The 12,500-nt window shown below is 54.1% G+C and overlaps 1 long non-coding RNA gene and 1 pseudogene across 1 annotated transcript in view; one reads left to right on the top strand and one right to left on the bottom strand.

Annotated features, from left to right (window-relative positions):
- Positions 1-12,285, top strand: part of LOC126927842 (uncharacterized) — a 13,471-nt gene extending 1,186 nt beyond the window's left edge. Inside the window, exon 2 of the long non-coding RNA XR_007715967.1 lies at positions 12,065-12,285. This is a non-coding gene — a long non-coding RNA (uncharacterized LOC126927842). The remainder of the gene's footprint in view (positions 1-12,064) is intronic.
- LOC126927853 (large subunit ribosomal RNA) overlaps positions 12,028-12,500 on the bottom strand; it is a 2,909-nt pseudogene continuing 2,436 nt past the window's right edge.

Here is a 12,500-nt window from a genome sequence, read left to right as displayed (position 1 = left end):
GGTCGGGTCTCACCCAGCGGTTCTCCAGTCTGTCCTTGATGCTAGCAAAGTAGTCGAAGGTCGTCCTGCCCTTTGGCGTTGTTTGCCAGCGCTCTTGCCACTTATCTAACGCCTCGCCGACAATGGATTTCTCGTCGGGCGCTTCGTCGCGCCTCCTCTTCTTATTGTGGAGTCTTGCCCTGATTTCGACTAGGAGGTCAATAGGAATGACTCCTGCGATAACCTGCAGTGCCTCGGTTGACGTGGTTCTATAGGCCTTGGTCACTCGGAGGAGTGCCATCCTCTGTGACCTTATCAGCTTGCTCCTCGCTTTCCCTTTCAGTAGGTCGCTCCAGCCGGCTGCGGCGTATGTGGTTATCGGCTCGTACAGCCCTCTGTACAGAGTACGCATGGCCGCGTGTCCGAGTCCCCATTTCGCCTTGGCCACCCTCGCGAGGCTGTTGAAGAGTTTTTGACACTTACCTGTTATTGCCTCCACGTGCTTGTTGACTTTTAGCCCTCCTTCGAGGTGCACTCCGAGGTATTTGATTGCCTGCTCCATCCTTATATTCCTGCCGCTAATCTTAATAATCGGTGGCCTCTCCGCGTCCAGCTTACCTTTGACGAGCAGCATCTCCGTTTTCTGTGCCGATAACGTTAGCTTCTTCCTGGTGCACCAGGTAGAGACTCGGGTAACTACCTCCTGTCCCTTTTCCTGGAGCTCGTTCCTCGTGTTGCCGGCAATTAGAATCACGATGTCGTCCGCGTACGCGATGGGTTCGCACCCTGTCGCGTTTCCCGCTAGCTCAGCCAGCAGGTCATCAAATACGAGATTCCAGAAACTTGGTCCCAGTACCGATCCCTGCGGGCATCCTTTCGTGACGGGCTTGCTCACTGCTTCGTTTTTCCCAGCAATCTGTACGGTTCTTTCGGAGAAGTAGCTCCTTGTTAACCGGTACAGGTTGTCGGGGCATTCTCTTCTTTTGAGCTCGTGCAGCACGTTCGGCCACCAGACGTTGTCGAAGGCTCCTGATATATCGAGTGCTATTGCGAGGACGTACTTCTTCTCGCTCATTTGCTCGATTTTCTCGCGGAGCTTGATGATCGCGTCCACCGTCGATCTTCCGGGGCGAAAGCCATATTGTCTGTCGGAGGAGAGCGCGTGGTCGTGGAAGATAGGTGCCATCCTGGTGGCCATTAGCCTTTCTAGCAGCTTGCCTATCATGGAGAGCAGACAGATTGGCCTGTAGGATTTCGGATTGCTTCTGTCCCGATCCGGTCCCTTGGGGATGGTGATAACATTTGCGACCTTCCACCGTTTGGGGAATATTCCCCAGGCGAGGCAGCCGTTCATGAGCCTTAGGAGCTCCTGGTGTATTCTTCCCCAGGCCCGTTGGATTATTTCGACCTCAATCAGGTCGGGGCCTGGGCACTTCCCCTTCCTCAGCCGTTTCACGGCGTCACTGAGTTCCTCGAAGCTGAATTCAGGGGTGTCTTCTACGTTGGGGGGGTTTGTCGAGTTCCGCCTTATTTCCTTCTGCTCCTCCGTTTCGGTGTCTTCCTCGTCGTCGGGTAGAAGTGCGGACAACATCGCTGCCGCGGTCGTTCGCCAGTTGGAGGTATATCCGAGCGGCGTCTTCAGCGTCGATGTTGTTTCCTCTCCTCTGAGTTTCCTTGCGACTGTTTTGTAAGCGATGCCCCAAGGTTCCCTGTTACCCTCTTTGGTGACGAAGTCCTGCCAGCTCTGGATTTTTGCTCTTGCCAGCATCCTCTTATACTCCTTTCGTGTTGACCTGTACCGCAGCTTCTCCTGCTCCCTCGTAGCGGGGTCCCTGGCCCCCTGATACCTTCTTCTCGCCTGGTAGGTGTTTCTCTTTGCTCTGGTGAGTTCGGGCGTCCACCAGGGTACTGACCTGTAGTACCATTTCTTCTTTGGGATGGCGGTGTCGCAGGCACCTATCAGGGTTGCCTGGAGTTGCCCGGCCATTCTTTCGACGTCCTCTGCCTGCTGGAGGGTTGTTTCTTTGAGTGCCTCCATTTTCTCTGTGAGGGCACTCTGAAATACCTCCCAGTTGGCTTTTCGCGTGTTATAGCGTCTTTCCTGAAGCTGCGGTGTGGTGCTTCTCGTCCCGAAGTCGAGGAGCGTCTCCAGTATCCGGTGGTCACTGGAGGTACCATCTTCGCGTATCCTCCAGCCCTTTACAAGGAGTATTGCCTCTGGGCTCGCCATCGTCACGTCTATGTTTGATCGCCCTCGAGTTGTTTCAAACGTGTGGGGTTGTCCTGGTTGATTCAGGACATGGAGACCGTACTGCGCTATGACTGCCTCTAGGGCCTCGCCTCTGTCGTCGGTGCTCCTGCTGCACCACAGCGGTGATTTTGCGTTCGCATCCAGGCCGATGATGATCCTCTTGCCTCTGAGACACCGTAGTACCTTCTCCAACTGTTGCACGCCGACCTCGATGTTTCCTGTCGGCGGAAAGTACAGGCTTGCCGCGTACACCTCTGTTTCCCCGTCGCTTATCTGCACGCAGGAACAGTGTGTTGTGCAGAGTTCGGCGACCTCGAGGGGCGTTAGGGTCTCTGATTTTATCCCTACGGCCGCCATTGGCGGGTTGTGCTTCGACCCTCTGCAGGCGATCGCGACTCCTGTGCCGAATCCGGGTATTTTCCCATCGACGCTGTATGGTTCTTGCATTAATATTATGTCATCCCCATCGGCGTCCATTTGCGTCCGGATCTCATAAGGAGTTGTTTTGGATCGCTGCATGTTGTGCTGCAGGATCCTTATTTCCCTTTTCCTCCCAAGTCCTCTTCTGTCCCTGCGTTGCTCTTTATACATATTGCGTCCTTGCTATTATTGCTTCCAAGGCTTTCGTATACATTGGGCATTTCGCGTTGGAAGCTGCGTGGTCGCCCTTCCTCCCTGCTCTCTTGCAGTTTACGCAGGTGGCGTGCCCATCCTTATCTTTGCACTCTTTAGTGCTGTGCCCACTTTCTGCACAGTGCGCGCAGATTTCGTAGTTAACGCGGCAATATTTTGCCACGTGTCCGTATCCTTGACACTTGTAGCAGCGACTAATTGCTATGTAATCTTTAACTTTGCAGGCATTCCATGAGAGGAAGATCTTACCTTTCAATAGTTTCTCCCTTACCTGGGGGGGCACTTCGATGACCCAGTTCGTCTCCTCTTGATCCTTTCTGCCGGTCCTGAAGCAGAACTTGATGGCTGCAACGTCGTCCTCATTTAGTCTTTCTTGGTTCTGCTTCCTCATGCAGGCCAGGATCTCCTTCTCTGGAATGTCCCTCGGGACGTCGTAGATGATCATCCTGGGGGGTCTCCGCTGCGGCGTGCTAGCTTTTAGTCCAGCCTCCTTTAGTTTCGAGTTCTCGGTGAACTCTTTTAGGCTCTCCGGCTTCGTCGTCTCAACGGCTAGGCCGTTTCCCTTTATTTTCCGGACGGCCGTAACTTGGATTCCTCTCTTGCGGGGATTCACTAGGGTGAACACCGCGTCAAGTGCTTCTTCGCTCGTTTGAATCTCGCCGCCTTCTCTTTCCGGTCGAATTATGACCACATTTTTGGGCGGCTTGACCGCCGTCTGCTCGACCTTGTTGCTCGTTATCTTTACTTTTTCGGCATATGTCGGCTCCCTCTGTTCCTGCTGCGTCGTTCTCAAGACGGCTGTTTCTAGCCGCCTGGTTGCTTTGTTGACGGCGTTCATTATCGCCGTTTCCTTATTCTTCTCATCTCCGGCACTCTGCTCTAGCCTGCCTGTCAGGTAGCTATTATGGAGCAGTAGCTCGTCAACAATGCCCCTCATTTCTTTGAAGTGCCGTAGGATTACTGCGGCGTGTTCCTTGTTTATTTTCCTGGCCGAGTCTAAGCAGAACGCCGTGACCTTCCTCTCTATGTCACTGGCCTGTGCCTTTATATCGGGCACTTGCCGCTTATCCTCCCCGGCCAATCTCTCCTCATCTCTGGGGGGGTTGTTTCTCCCCAGGCTTGCTCTCATCGTCTTCTCTGGTATCCTCGGGCTTGGAGTGGCCTCGTTCTTTTCCATCTGTTTCCTCAGGGGTTGGAGGACCACTCTGGCCTCTGCGCCTGGCGACGAGTGCCCTAGCGTCGGCATCACCGGCTCCTTGCCGCTTCTTGCGGCTGCCGCTGCGGCTGTTCGCTTCCCGGTGGCTATGTCCAGCGGCGTATTGAATCCCCCTCGCGGACTTTCAGTTGGCGCTTTGTTCCCGCGAGCACTCCCGCGCTGAGTCCGGCGGCGTGCTCTTCACAGTTCAAAACCCCTGGGTTTGAATTTGAATTTGAATTTGCCGCCTAGCAGCGTGCTCTTGGTTCCCAAGATGCCCGGGCGGCGGCGCTTCGGTCGCTCGACCCAAGATGGCTGCCGCGCGTCCGCTAACCTATCCTCCCGCACGTGGCACTTTGTTTTGCTTTTCTCGCGCTTATTGCGGCAATTTCCACTAAACTTTCGGTGTGCACTATGTTTTTAGCACTCGCACTATCTATTATTTTAGTTTTCGTGCCCGAGATCTTCGATTTTCGCGTTTTTGTCCGCCACGTGGCCTAACCTCACTTCGCGCACGCGGCACTTTATTTGTTTTTCCTCGCTTATTGCGGCAATTTTCACTAAACTTTCGGTGTGCACTATGTTTTTTAGCACTCGCACTACCTATTATTTTAGTTTCGTGCCCGAGATCTTCGATTTACGCGTTTTTGTCCGCCACGTGGCCTAACCTCGCTTCGCACACGCGGCACTTTCTTTGCTTTTTCCGCGCTTATTGCGGAAATCTCCACTAATATTTTTGCATGCACTTTATTTTAAGCACTAACTCTGCCTATTGAATTATTTTTCGCTCCCGAGATCTTTGATTTTTCGGTTTTTCCTATCCGTCGCGTCAGCTAACCTCACTTTTCGCACGTGGCGATTTACATTAGCTTTTTTCGCTCTGAATTCGGCGATCTCCACGATTCTTTTTAACTACACGTTTTCCTCGGCACTCCCACTTTGCTTTAAGTTAATTTTTACGCCCGAACTTTTTAATTTGCCCGGTTTTTTCGTTTATAGACTGCGGAGCGACGTGCACGCGTCCGTCCCACTTGCCGCCATCTTGGAAACTAGTAGATAGGGACAAGTAGTATTGAGCGATTAGGGGCTCGACCGTTGGGCCGGCCACGCCATTCCCGGAGTATAGCACTCATACTGGCTTCGCTAGATGTTATTTATATCCTACTTTCTGACGTCCAATGCCCGGGGAACGGCGCGCATAGGTGGTCGGCGCGCGACTTGGAAAAACCCTGCCCTCTCCTTTCGGGTCAGTGGGCAAGTTGAACCTACCCTTTCGGGCGGCAGCTCGCTTAGCCGGCGCCGCGCGATGCGCGCATCGCGCAGCACCGTTACCAGCGGGGGCCACGGGGAGGCGGAGCTGCCAGCATATAGCTCGGTCCCAGCAGGTTGGCTTTGCAGCCGATTGTCCCTGCACCGTCACGGCACTCATTTGCGTGAGCGTCGCCTGCACTGACGGTCGCAGGTCTTATCTCCGGCTCGTGTTGGTTTTCTTGTCCTCTTATCCTTAGTTCTCTTCCTGTTCCCAGTGTTTTGTGTATTGTCCTGTCATGGGTCCTGTGTTTTCGTGCGTGTATCCCTTCTTCGCTGTTTTATCTTCTTCTTCTTCGTCTCCTTCCTGCTCCTCTACTATTGGGTGTCGCCGTCTTCTTCTTCGGAGAGTCCCTCTTCGTTGGTTTCTTCCTCTTGTTCCCGTCGTTGTACGGGCACGCACTGGGCCAGTCTTGGACTATGCCTTAGAGGCCGGCCTGCCTGCCCCTCCAGTTGCGTCGATCCTCTTCCTGGCAGTCGCCCTGGCTGCGTTGCGCCTCCCATTTCTCGTAGGGCGTTCCTTCTCTTCTCCTCCTTCGCTTGGAGTACTTTCCTTGCAAACTGACAGAAGTGGGGGTATACGTCTTTTGTTACGTACTCCCGCTTTTCTTCCGGCCAGCGCAGATCGAGTTCTCCCAGTGCATTTCGGAATTCCTGCCTTTCTTCATCGAAGATTGGACAGTCTTCTAAGATGTGATGGGCGGTTTCTATTTCGCCGCATTCACATGTGTCCAATTCGCTGAGGTTGAATGACTTGAGCTTACCGTTGAAATCCCCGTGGCCGCTAATGAACTGTGTCGTGTAGTGGTCGGGTCTCACCCAGCGGTTCTCCAGTCTGTCCTTGATGCTAGCAAAGTAGTCGAAGGTCGTCCTGCCCTTTGGCGTTGTTTGCCAGCGCTCTTGCCACTTATCTAACGCCTCGCCGACAATGGATTTCTCGTCGGGCGCTTCGTCGCGCCTCCTCTTCTTATTGTGGAGTCTTGCCCTGATTTCGACTAGGAGGTCAATAGGAATGACTCCGGCGATAACCTGCAGTGCCTCGGTTGACGTGGTTCTATAGGCCTTGGTCACTCGGAGGAGTGCCATCCTCTGTGACCTTATCAGCTTGCTCCTCGCTTTCCCTTTCAGTAGGTCGCTCCAGCCGGCTGCGGCGTATGTGGTTATCGGCTCGTACAGCCCTCTGTACAGAGTACGCATGGCCGCGTGTCCGAGTCCCCATTTCGCCTTGGCCACCCTCGCGAGGCTGTTGAAGAGTTTTTGACACTTACCTGTTATTGCCTCCACGTGCTTGTTGACTTTTAGCCCTCCTTCGAGGTGCACTCCGAGGTATTTGATTGCCTGCTCCATCCTTATATTCCTGCCGCTAATCTTAATAATCGGTGGCCTCTCCGCGTCCAGCTTACCTTTGACGAGCAGCATCTCCGTTTTCTGTGCCGATAACGTTAGCTTCATCCTGGTGCACCAGGTAGAGACTCGGGTAACTACCTCCTGTCCCTTTTCCTGGAGCTCGTTCCTCGTGTTGCCGGCAATTAGAATCACGATGTCGTCCGCGTACGCGATGGGTTCGCACACTGTCGCGTTTCCCGCTAGCTCAGCCAGCAGGTCATCAAATACGAGATTCCAGAAACTTGGTCCCAGTACCGATCCCTGCGGGCATCCTTTCGTGACGGGCTTGCTCACTGCTTCGTTTTTCCCAGCAATCTGTACGGTTCTTTCGGAGAAGTAGCTCCTTGTTAACCGGTACAGGTTGTCGGGGCATTCTCTTCTTTTGAGCTCGTGCAGCACGTTCGGCCACCAGACGTTGTCGAAGGCTCCTGATATATCGAGTGCTATTGCGAGGACGTACCTCTTCTCGCTCATTTGCTCGATTTTCTCGCGGAGCTTGATGATCGCGTCCACCGTCGATCTTCCGGGGCGAAAGCCATATTGTCTGTCGGAGGAGAGCGCGTGGTCGTGGAAGATAGGTGCCATCCTGGTGGCCATTAGCCTTTCTAGTAGCTTGCCTATCATGGAGAGCAGACAGATTGGCCTGTAGGATTTCGGATTGCTTCTGTCCCGATCCGGTCCCTTGGGGATGGTGATAACATTTGCGACCTTCCACCGTTTGGGGAATATTCCCCAGGCGAGGCAGCCGTTCATGAGCCTTAGGAGCTCCTGGTGTATTCTTCCCCAGGCCCGTTGGATTATTTCGACCTCAATCAGGTCGGGGCCTGGGCACTTCCCCTTCCTCAGCCGTTTCACGGCGTCACTGAGTTCCTCGAAGCTGAATTCAGGGGTGTCTTCTACGTTGGGGGGGTTTGTCGAGTTCCGCCTTATTTCCTTCTGCTCCTCCGTTTCGGTGTCTTCCTCGTCGTCGGGTAGAAGTGCGGACAACATCGCTGCCGCGGTCGTTCGCCAGTTGGAGGTATATCCGAGCGGCGTCTTCAGCGTCGATGTTGTTTCCTCTCCTCTGAGTTTCCTTGCGACTGTTTTGTAAGCGATGCCCCAAGGTTCCCTGTTACCCTCTTTGGTGACGAAGTCCTGCCAGCTCTGGATTTTTGCTCTTGCCAGCATCCTCTTATACTCCTTTCGTGTTGACCTGTACCGCAGCTTCTCCTGCTCCCTCGTAGCGGGGTCCCTGGCCCCCTGATACCTTCTTCTCGCCTGGTAGGTGTTTCTCTTTGCTCTGGTGAGCTCGGGCGTCCACCAGGGTACTGACCTGTAGTACCATTTCTTCTTTGGGATGGCGGTGTCGCAGGCACCTATCAGGGTTGCCTGGAGTTGCCCGGCCATTCTTTCGACGTCCTCTGCCTGCTGGAGGGTTGTTTCTTTGAGTGCCTCCATTTTCTCTGTGAGGGCACTCTGAAATACCTCCCAGTTGGCTTTTCGCGTGTTATAGCGTCTTTCCTGAAGCTGCGGTGTGGTGCTTCTCGTCCCGAAGTCGAGGAGCGTCTCCAGTATCCGGTGGTCACTGGAGGTACCATCTTCGCGTATCCTCCAGCCCTTTACAAGGAGTATTGCCTCTGGGCTCGCCATCGTCACGTCTATGTTTGATCGCCCTCGAGTTGTTTCAAACGTGTGGGGTTGTCCTGGTTGATTCAGGACATGGAGACCGTACTGCGCTATGACTGCCTCTAGGGCCTCGCCTCTGTCGTCGGTGCTCCTGCTGCACCACAGCGGTGATTTTGCGTTCGCATCCAGGCCGATGATGATCCTCTTGCCTCTGAGACACCGTAGTACCTTCTCCAACTGTTGCACGCCGACCTCGATGTTTCCTGTCGGCGGAAAGTACAGGCTTGCCGCGTACACCTCTGTTTCCCCGTCGCTTATCTGCACGCAGGAACAGTGTGTTGTGCAGAGTTCGGCGACCTCGAGGGGCGTTAGGGTCTCTGATTTTATCCCTACGGCCGCCATTGGCGGGTTGTGCTTCGACCCTCTGCAGGCGATCGCGACTCCTGTGCCGAATCCGGGTATTTTCCCATCGACGCTGTATGGTTCTTGCATTAATATTATGTCATCCCCATCGGCGTCCATTTGCGTCCGGATCTCGTAAGGAGTTGTTTTGGATCGCTGCATGTTGTGCTGCAGGATCCTTATTTCCCTTTTCCTCCCAAGTCCTCTTCTGTCCCTGCGTTGCTCTTTATACATATTGCGTCCTTGCTATTATTGCTTCCAAGGCTTTCGTATACATTGGGCATTTCGCGTTGGAAGCTGCGTGGTCGCCCTTCCTCCCTGCTCTCTTGCAGTTTACGCAGGTGGCGTGCCCATCCTTATCTTTGCACTCTTTAGTGCTGTGCCCACTTTCTGCACAGTGCGCGCAGATTTCGTAGTTAACGCGGCAATATTTTGCCACGTGTCCGTATCCTTGACACTTGTAGCAGCGACTAATTGCTATGTAATCTTTAACTTTGCAGGCATTCCATGAGAGGAAGATCTTACCTTTCAATAGTTTCTCCCTTACCTGGGGGGGCACTTCGATGACCCAGTTCGTCTCCTCTTGATCCTTTCTGCCGGTCCTGAAGCAGAACTTGATGGCTGCAACGTCGTCCTCATTTAGTCTTTCTTGGTTCTGCTTCCTCATGCAGGCCAGGATCTCCTTCTCTGGAATGTCCCTCGGGACGTCGTAGATGATCATCCTGGGGGGTCTCCGCTGCGGCGTGCTAGCTTTTAGTCCAGCCTCCTTTAGTTTCGAGTTCTCGGTGAACTCTTTTAGGCTCTCCGGCTTCGTCGTCTCAACGGCTAGGCCGTTTCCCTTTATTTTCCGGACGGCCGTAACTTGGATTCCTCTCTTGCGGGGATTCACTAGGGTGAACACCGCGTCAAGTGCTTCTTCGCTCGTTTGAATCTCGCCACCTTCTCTTTCCGGTCGAATTATGACCACATTTTTGGGCGGCTTGACCGCCGTCTGCTCGACCTTGTTGCTCGTTATCTTTACTTTTTCGGCATATGTCGGCTCCCTCTGTTCCTGCTGCGTCGTTCTCAAGACGGCTGTTTCTAGCCGCCTGGTTACTTTGTTGACGGCGTTCATTATCGCCGTTTCCTTATTCTTCTCATCTCCGGCACTCTGCTCTAGCCTGCCTGTCAGGTAGCTATTATGGAGCAGTAGCTCGTCAACAATGCCCCTCATTTCTTTGAAGTGCCGTAGGATTACTGCGGCGTGTTCCTTGTTTATTTTCCTGGCCGAGTCTAAGCAGAACGCCGTGACCTTCCTCTCTATGTCACTGGCCTGTGCCTTTATATCGGGCACTTGCCGCTTATCCTCCCCGGCCAATCTCTCCTCATCTCTGGGGGGGTTGTTTCTCCCCAGGCTTGCTCTCATCGTCTTCTCTGGTATCCTCGGGCTTGGAGTGGCCTCGTTCTTTTCCATCTGTTTCCTCAGGGGTTGGAGGACCACTCTGGCCTCTGCGCCTGGCGACGAGTGCCCTAGCGTCGGCATCACCGGCTCCTTGCCGCTTCTTGCGGCTGCCGCTGCGGCTGTTCGCTTCCCGGTGGCTATGTCCAGCGGCGTATTGAATCCCCCTCGCGGACTTTCAGTTGGCGCTTTGTTCCCGCGAGCACTCCCGCGCTGAGTCCGGCGGCGTGCTCTTCACAGTTCAAAACCCCTGGGTTTGAATTTGAATTTGAATTTGCCGCCTAGCAGCGTGCTCTTGGTTCCCAAGATGCCCGGGCGGCGGCGCTTCGGTCGCTCGACCCAAGATGGCTGCCGCGCGTCCGCTAACCTATCCTCCCGCACGTGGCACTTTGTTTTGCTTTTCTCGCGCTTATTGCGGCAATTTCCACTAAACTTTCGGTGTGCACTATGTTTTTAGCACTCGCACTATCTATTATTTTGGTTTTCGTGCCCGAGATCTTCGATTTTCGCGTTTTTGTCCGCCACGTGGCCTAACCTCACTTCGCGCACGCGGCACTTTCTTTTGTTTTTCCGCGCTTATTGCGGCAATTTTCACTAAACTTTCGGTGTGCACTATGTTTTTTAGCACTCGCACTACCTATTATTTTAGTTTCGTGCCCGAGATCTTCGATTTACGCGTTTTTGTCCGCCACGTGGCCTAACCTCGCTTCGCACACGCGGCACTTTCTTTGCTTTTTCCGCGCTTATTGCGGAAATCTCCACTAATATTTTTGCATGCACTTTATTTTAAGCACTAACTCTGCCTATTGAATTATTTTTCGCTCCCGAGATCTTTGATTTTTCGGTTTTTCCTATCCGTCGCGTCAGCTAACCTCACTTTTCGCACGTGGCGATTTACATTAGCTTTTTTCGCTCTGAATTCGGCGATCTCCACGATTCTTTTTAACTACACGTTTTCCTCGGCACTCCCACTTTGCTTTAAATTAATTTTTACGCCCGAACTTTTTAATTTGCCCGGTTTTTTCGTTTATAGACTGCGGAGCGACGTGCACGCGTCCGTCCCACTTGCCGCCATCTTGGAAAACTAGTAGATAGGGACATATATATATGCAATTTTTGGTAACGGGTACTTTCCCAGACTTTTTGTCCATACAGTAACCCGGGTCCCCTGGACCAATTGGGGTTGGGTAAACGCCCAACCATCGCGCAAGGCACACAGTGCCCTGCTTCCTGGATTAGCTAGGCCTGCAGGGGCTGTCGCTCGTCTCAGGTCGAACGGGGCCCTTTCTAAGCCCTACCGTCTACCGGGACGGTACCGGAGCAGTTGGGACGCTGCTCACACGCCGTAGACCATTCGGTGTAGGACGAACACCTTAACTCGGCCCTCTTGCCAGCATCTTGGCCATCAACCACTGCCACCACGAGTCCATACCCATTTTTGGCCGAGCAGAGGGGTCGCTACTCCCTCCGGGCTATAACTCGACCCGCCCGTGGTACCAGCCTAAGTCGCTGGTGGGACTATCGTGTGGATGTACGGCCACGTCACTACCGGCCCGGCGTCCTGCTAACCGAGCTCGGCAGACCCAGATGGGACTCACGTAAGCGGGGCTTACAGGGCGCCTACAAACCCTGAACTTTCCCCGACGGTCCCACCCTTGGCATCAGGATCGTGGGTGCGCTACTACCCAAGGCCCCTTGGAGAGAGTGAGGCTGCCTCTCTCCGCCGGCAACCTTCCTTGCGGTGTACATAGGGACTCACGTAACGGGACGCTTGTCCCGACGGTCCCCCTGGCTGCGGGAACGTGGGTTTGCCAGCCCCCATAGGCTCGCAAAGCGAGCCCTCCCTGCGGGAAGTAGATAGGGACAGAGGGAATCTCGTTAATCCATTCATGCGCGTCACTAATTAGATGACGAGGCATTTGGCTACCTTAAGAGAGTCATAGTTACTCCCGCCGTTTACCCGCGCTTTTTTGAATTTCTTCACGTTGACATTCAGAGCACTGGGCAGAAATCACATTGCGTCAACACCCTTGGGGGCCATCGCAATGCTTTGTTTTAATTAGACAGTCGGATTCCCCTAGTCCGTGCCAGTTCTGAGCTGAGCGTTGAATGGCGGCCGAAGAGAACGACCGCGACGGTAAAACCGCCACGGAAGCCTCGCAGCAAGGAAGATCCGCGGGAGGCCAAGGCACGGGACCGAGCTCGGATCCGGGGTGCGCGACGATATCCCCCCCGAGAGAGAGATACGCCGCGTCCCGTTCAGCTCGCCCAGGCCCGGCACGTCAGCCAAACCCGCTTCCCGA

This window comes from Bombus affinis, unplaced genomic scaffold (genome assembly GCF_024516045.1).
Source record: "Bombus affinis isolate iyBomAffi1 unplaced genomic scaffold, iyBomAffi1.2 ctg00000280.1, whole genome shotgun sequence".
Taxonomy (NCBI): Eukaryota; Metazoa; Arthropoda; class Insecta; order Hymenoptera; family Apidae; genus Bombus; species Bombus affinis.
Note: the sequence above shows the minus strand (reverse complement) of the source record. Positions and strands in the feature narration are given on the sequence as shown.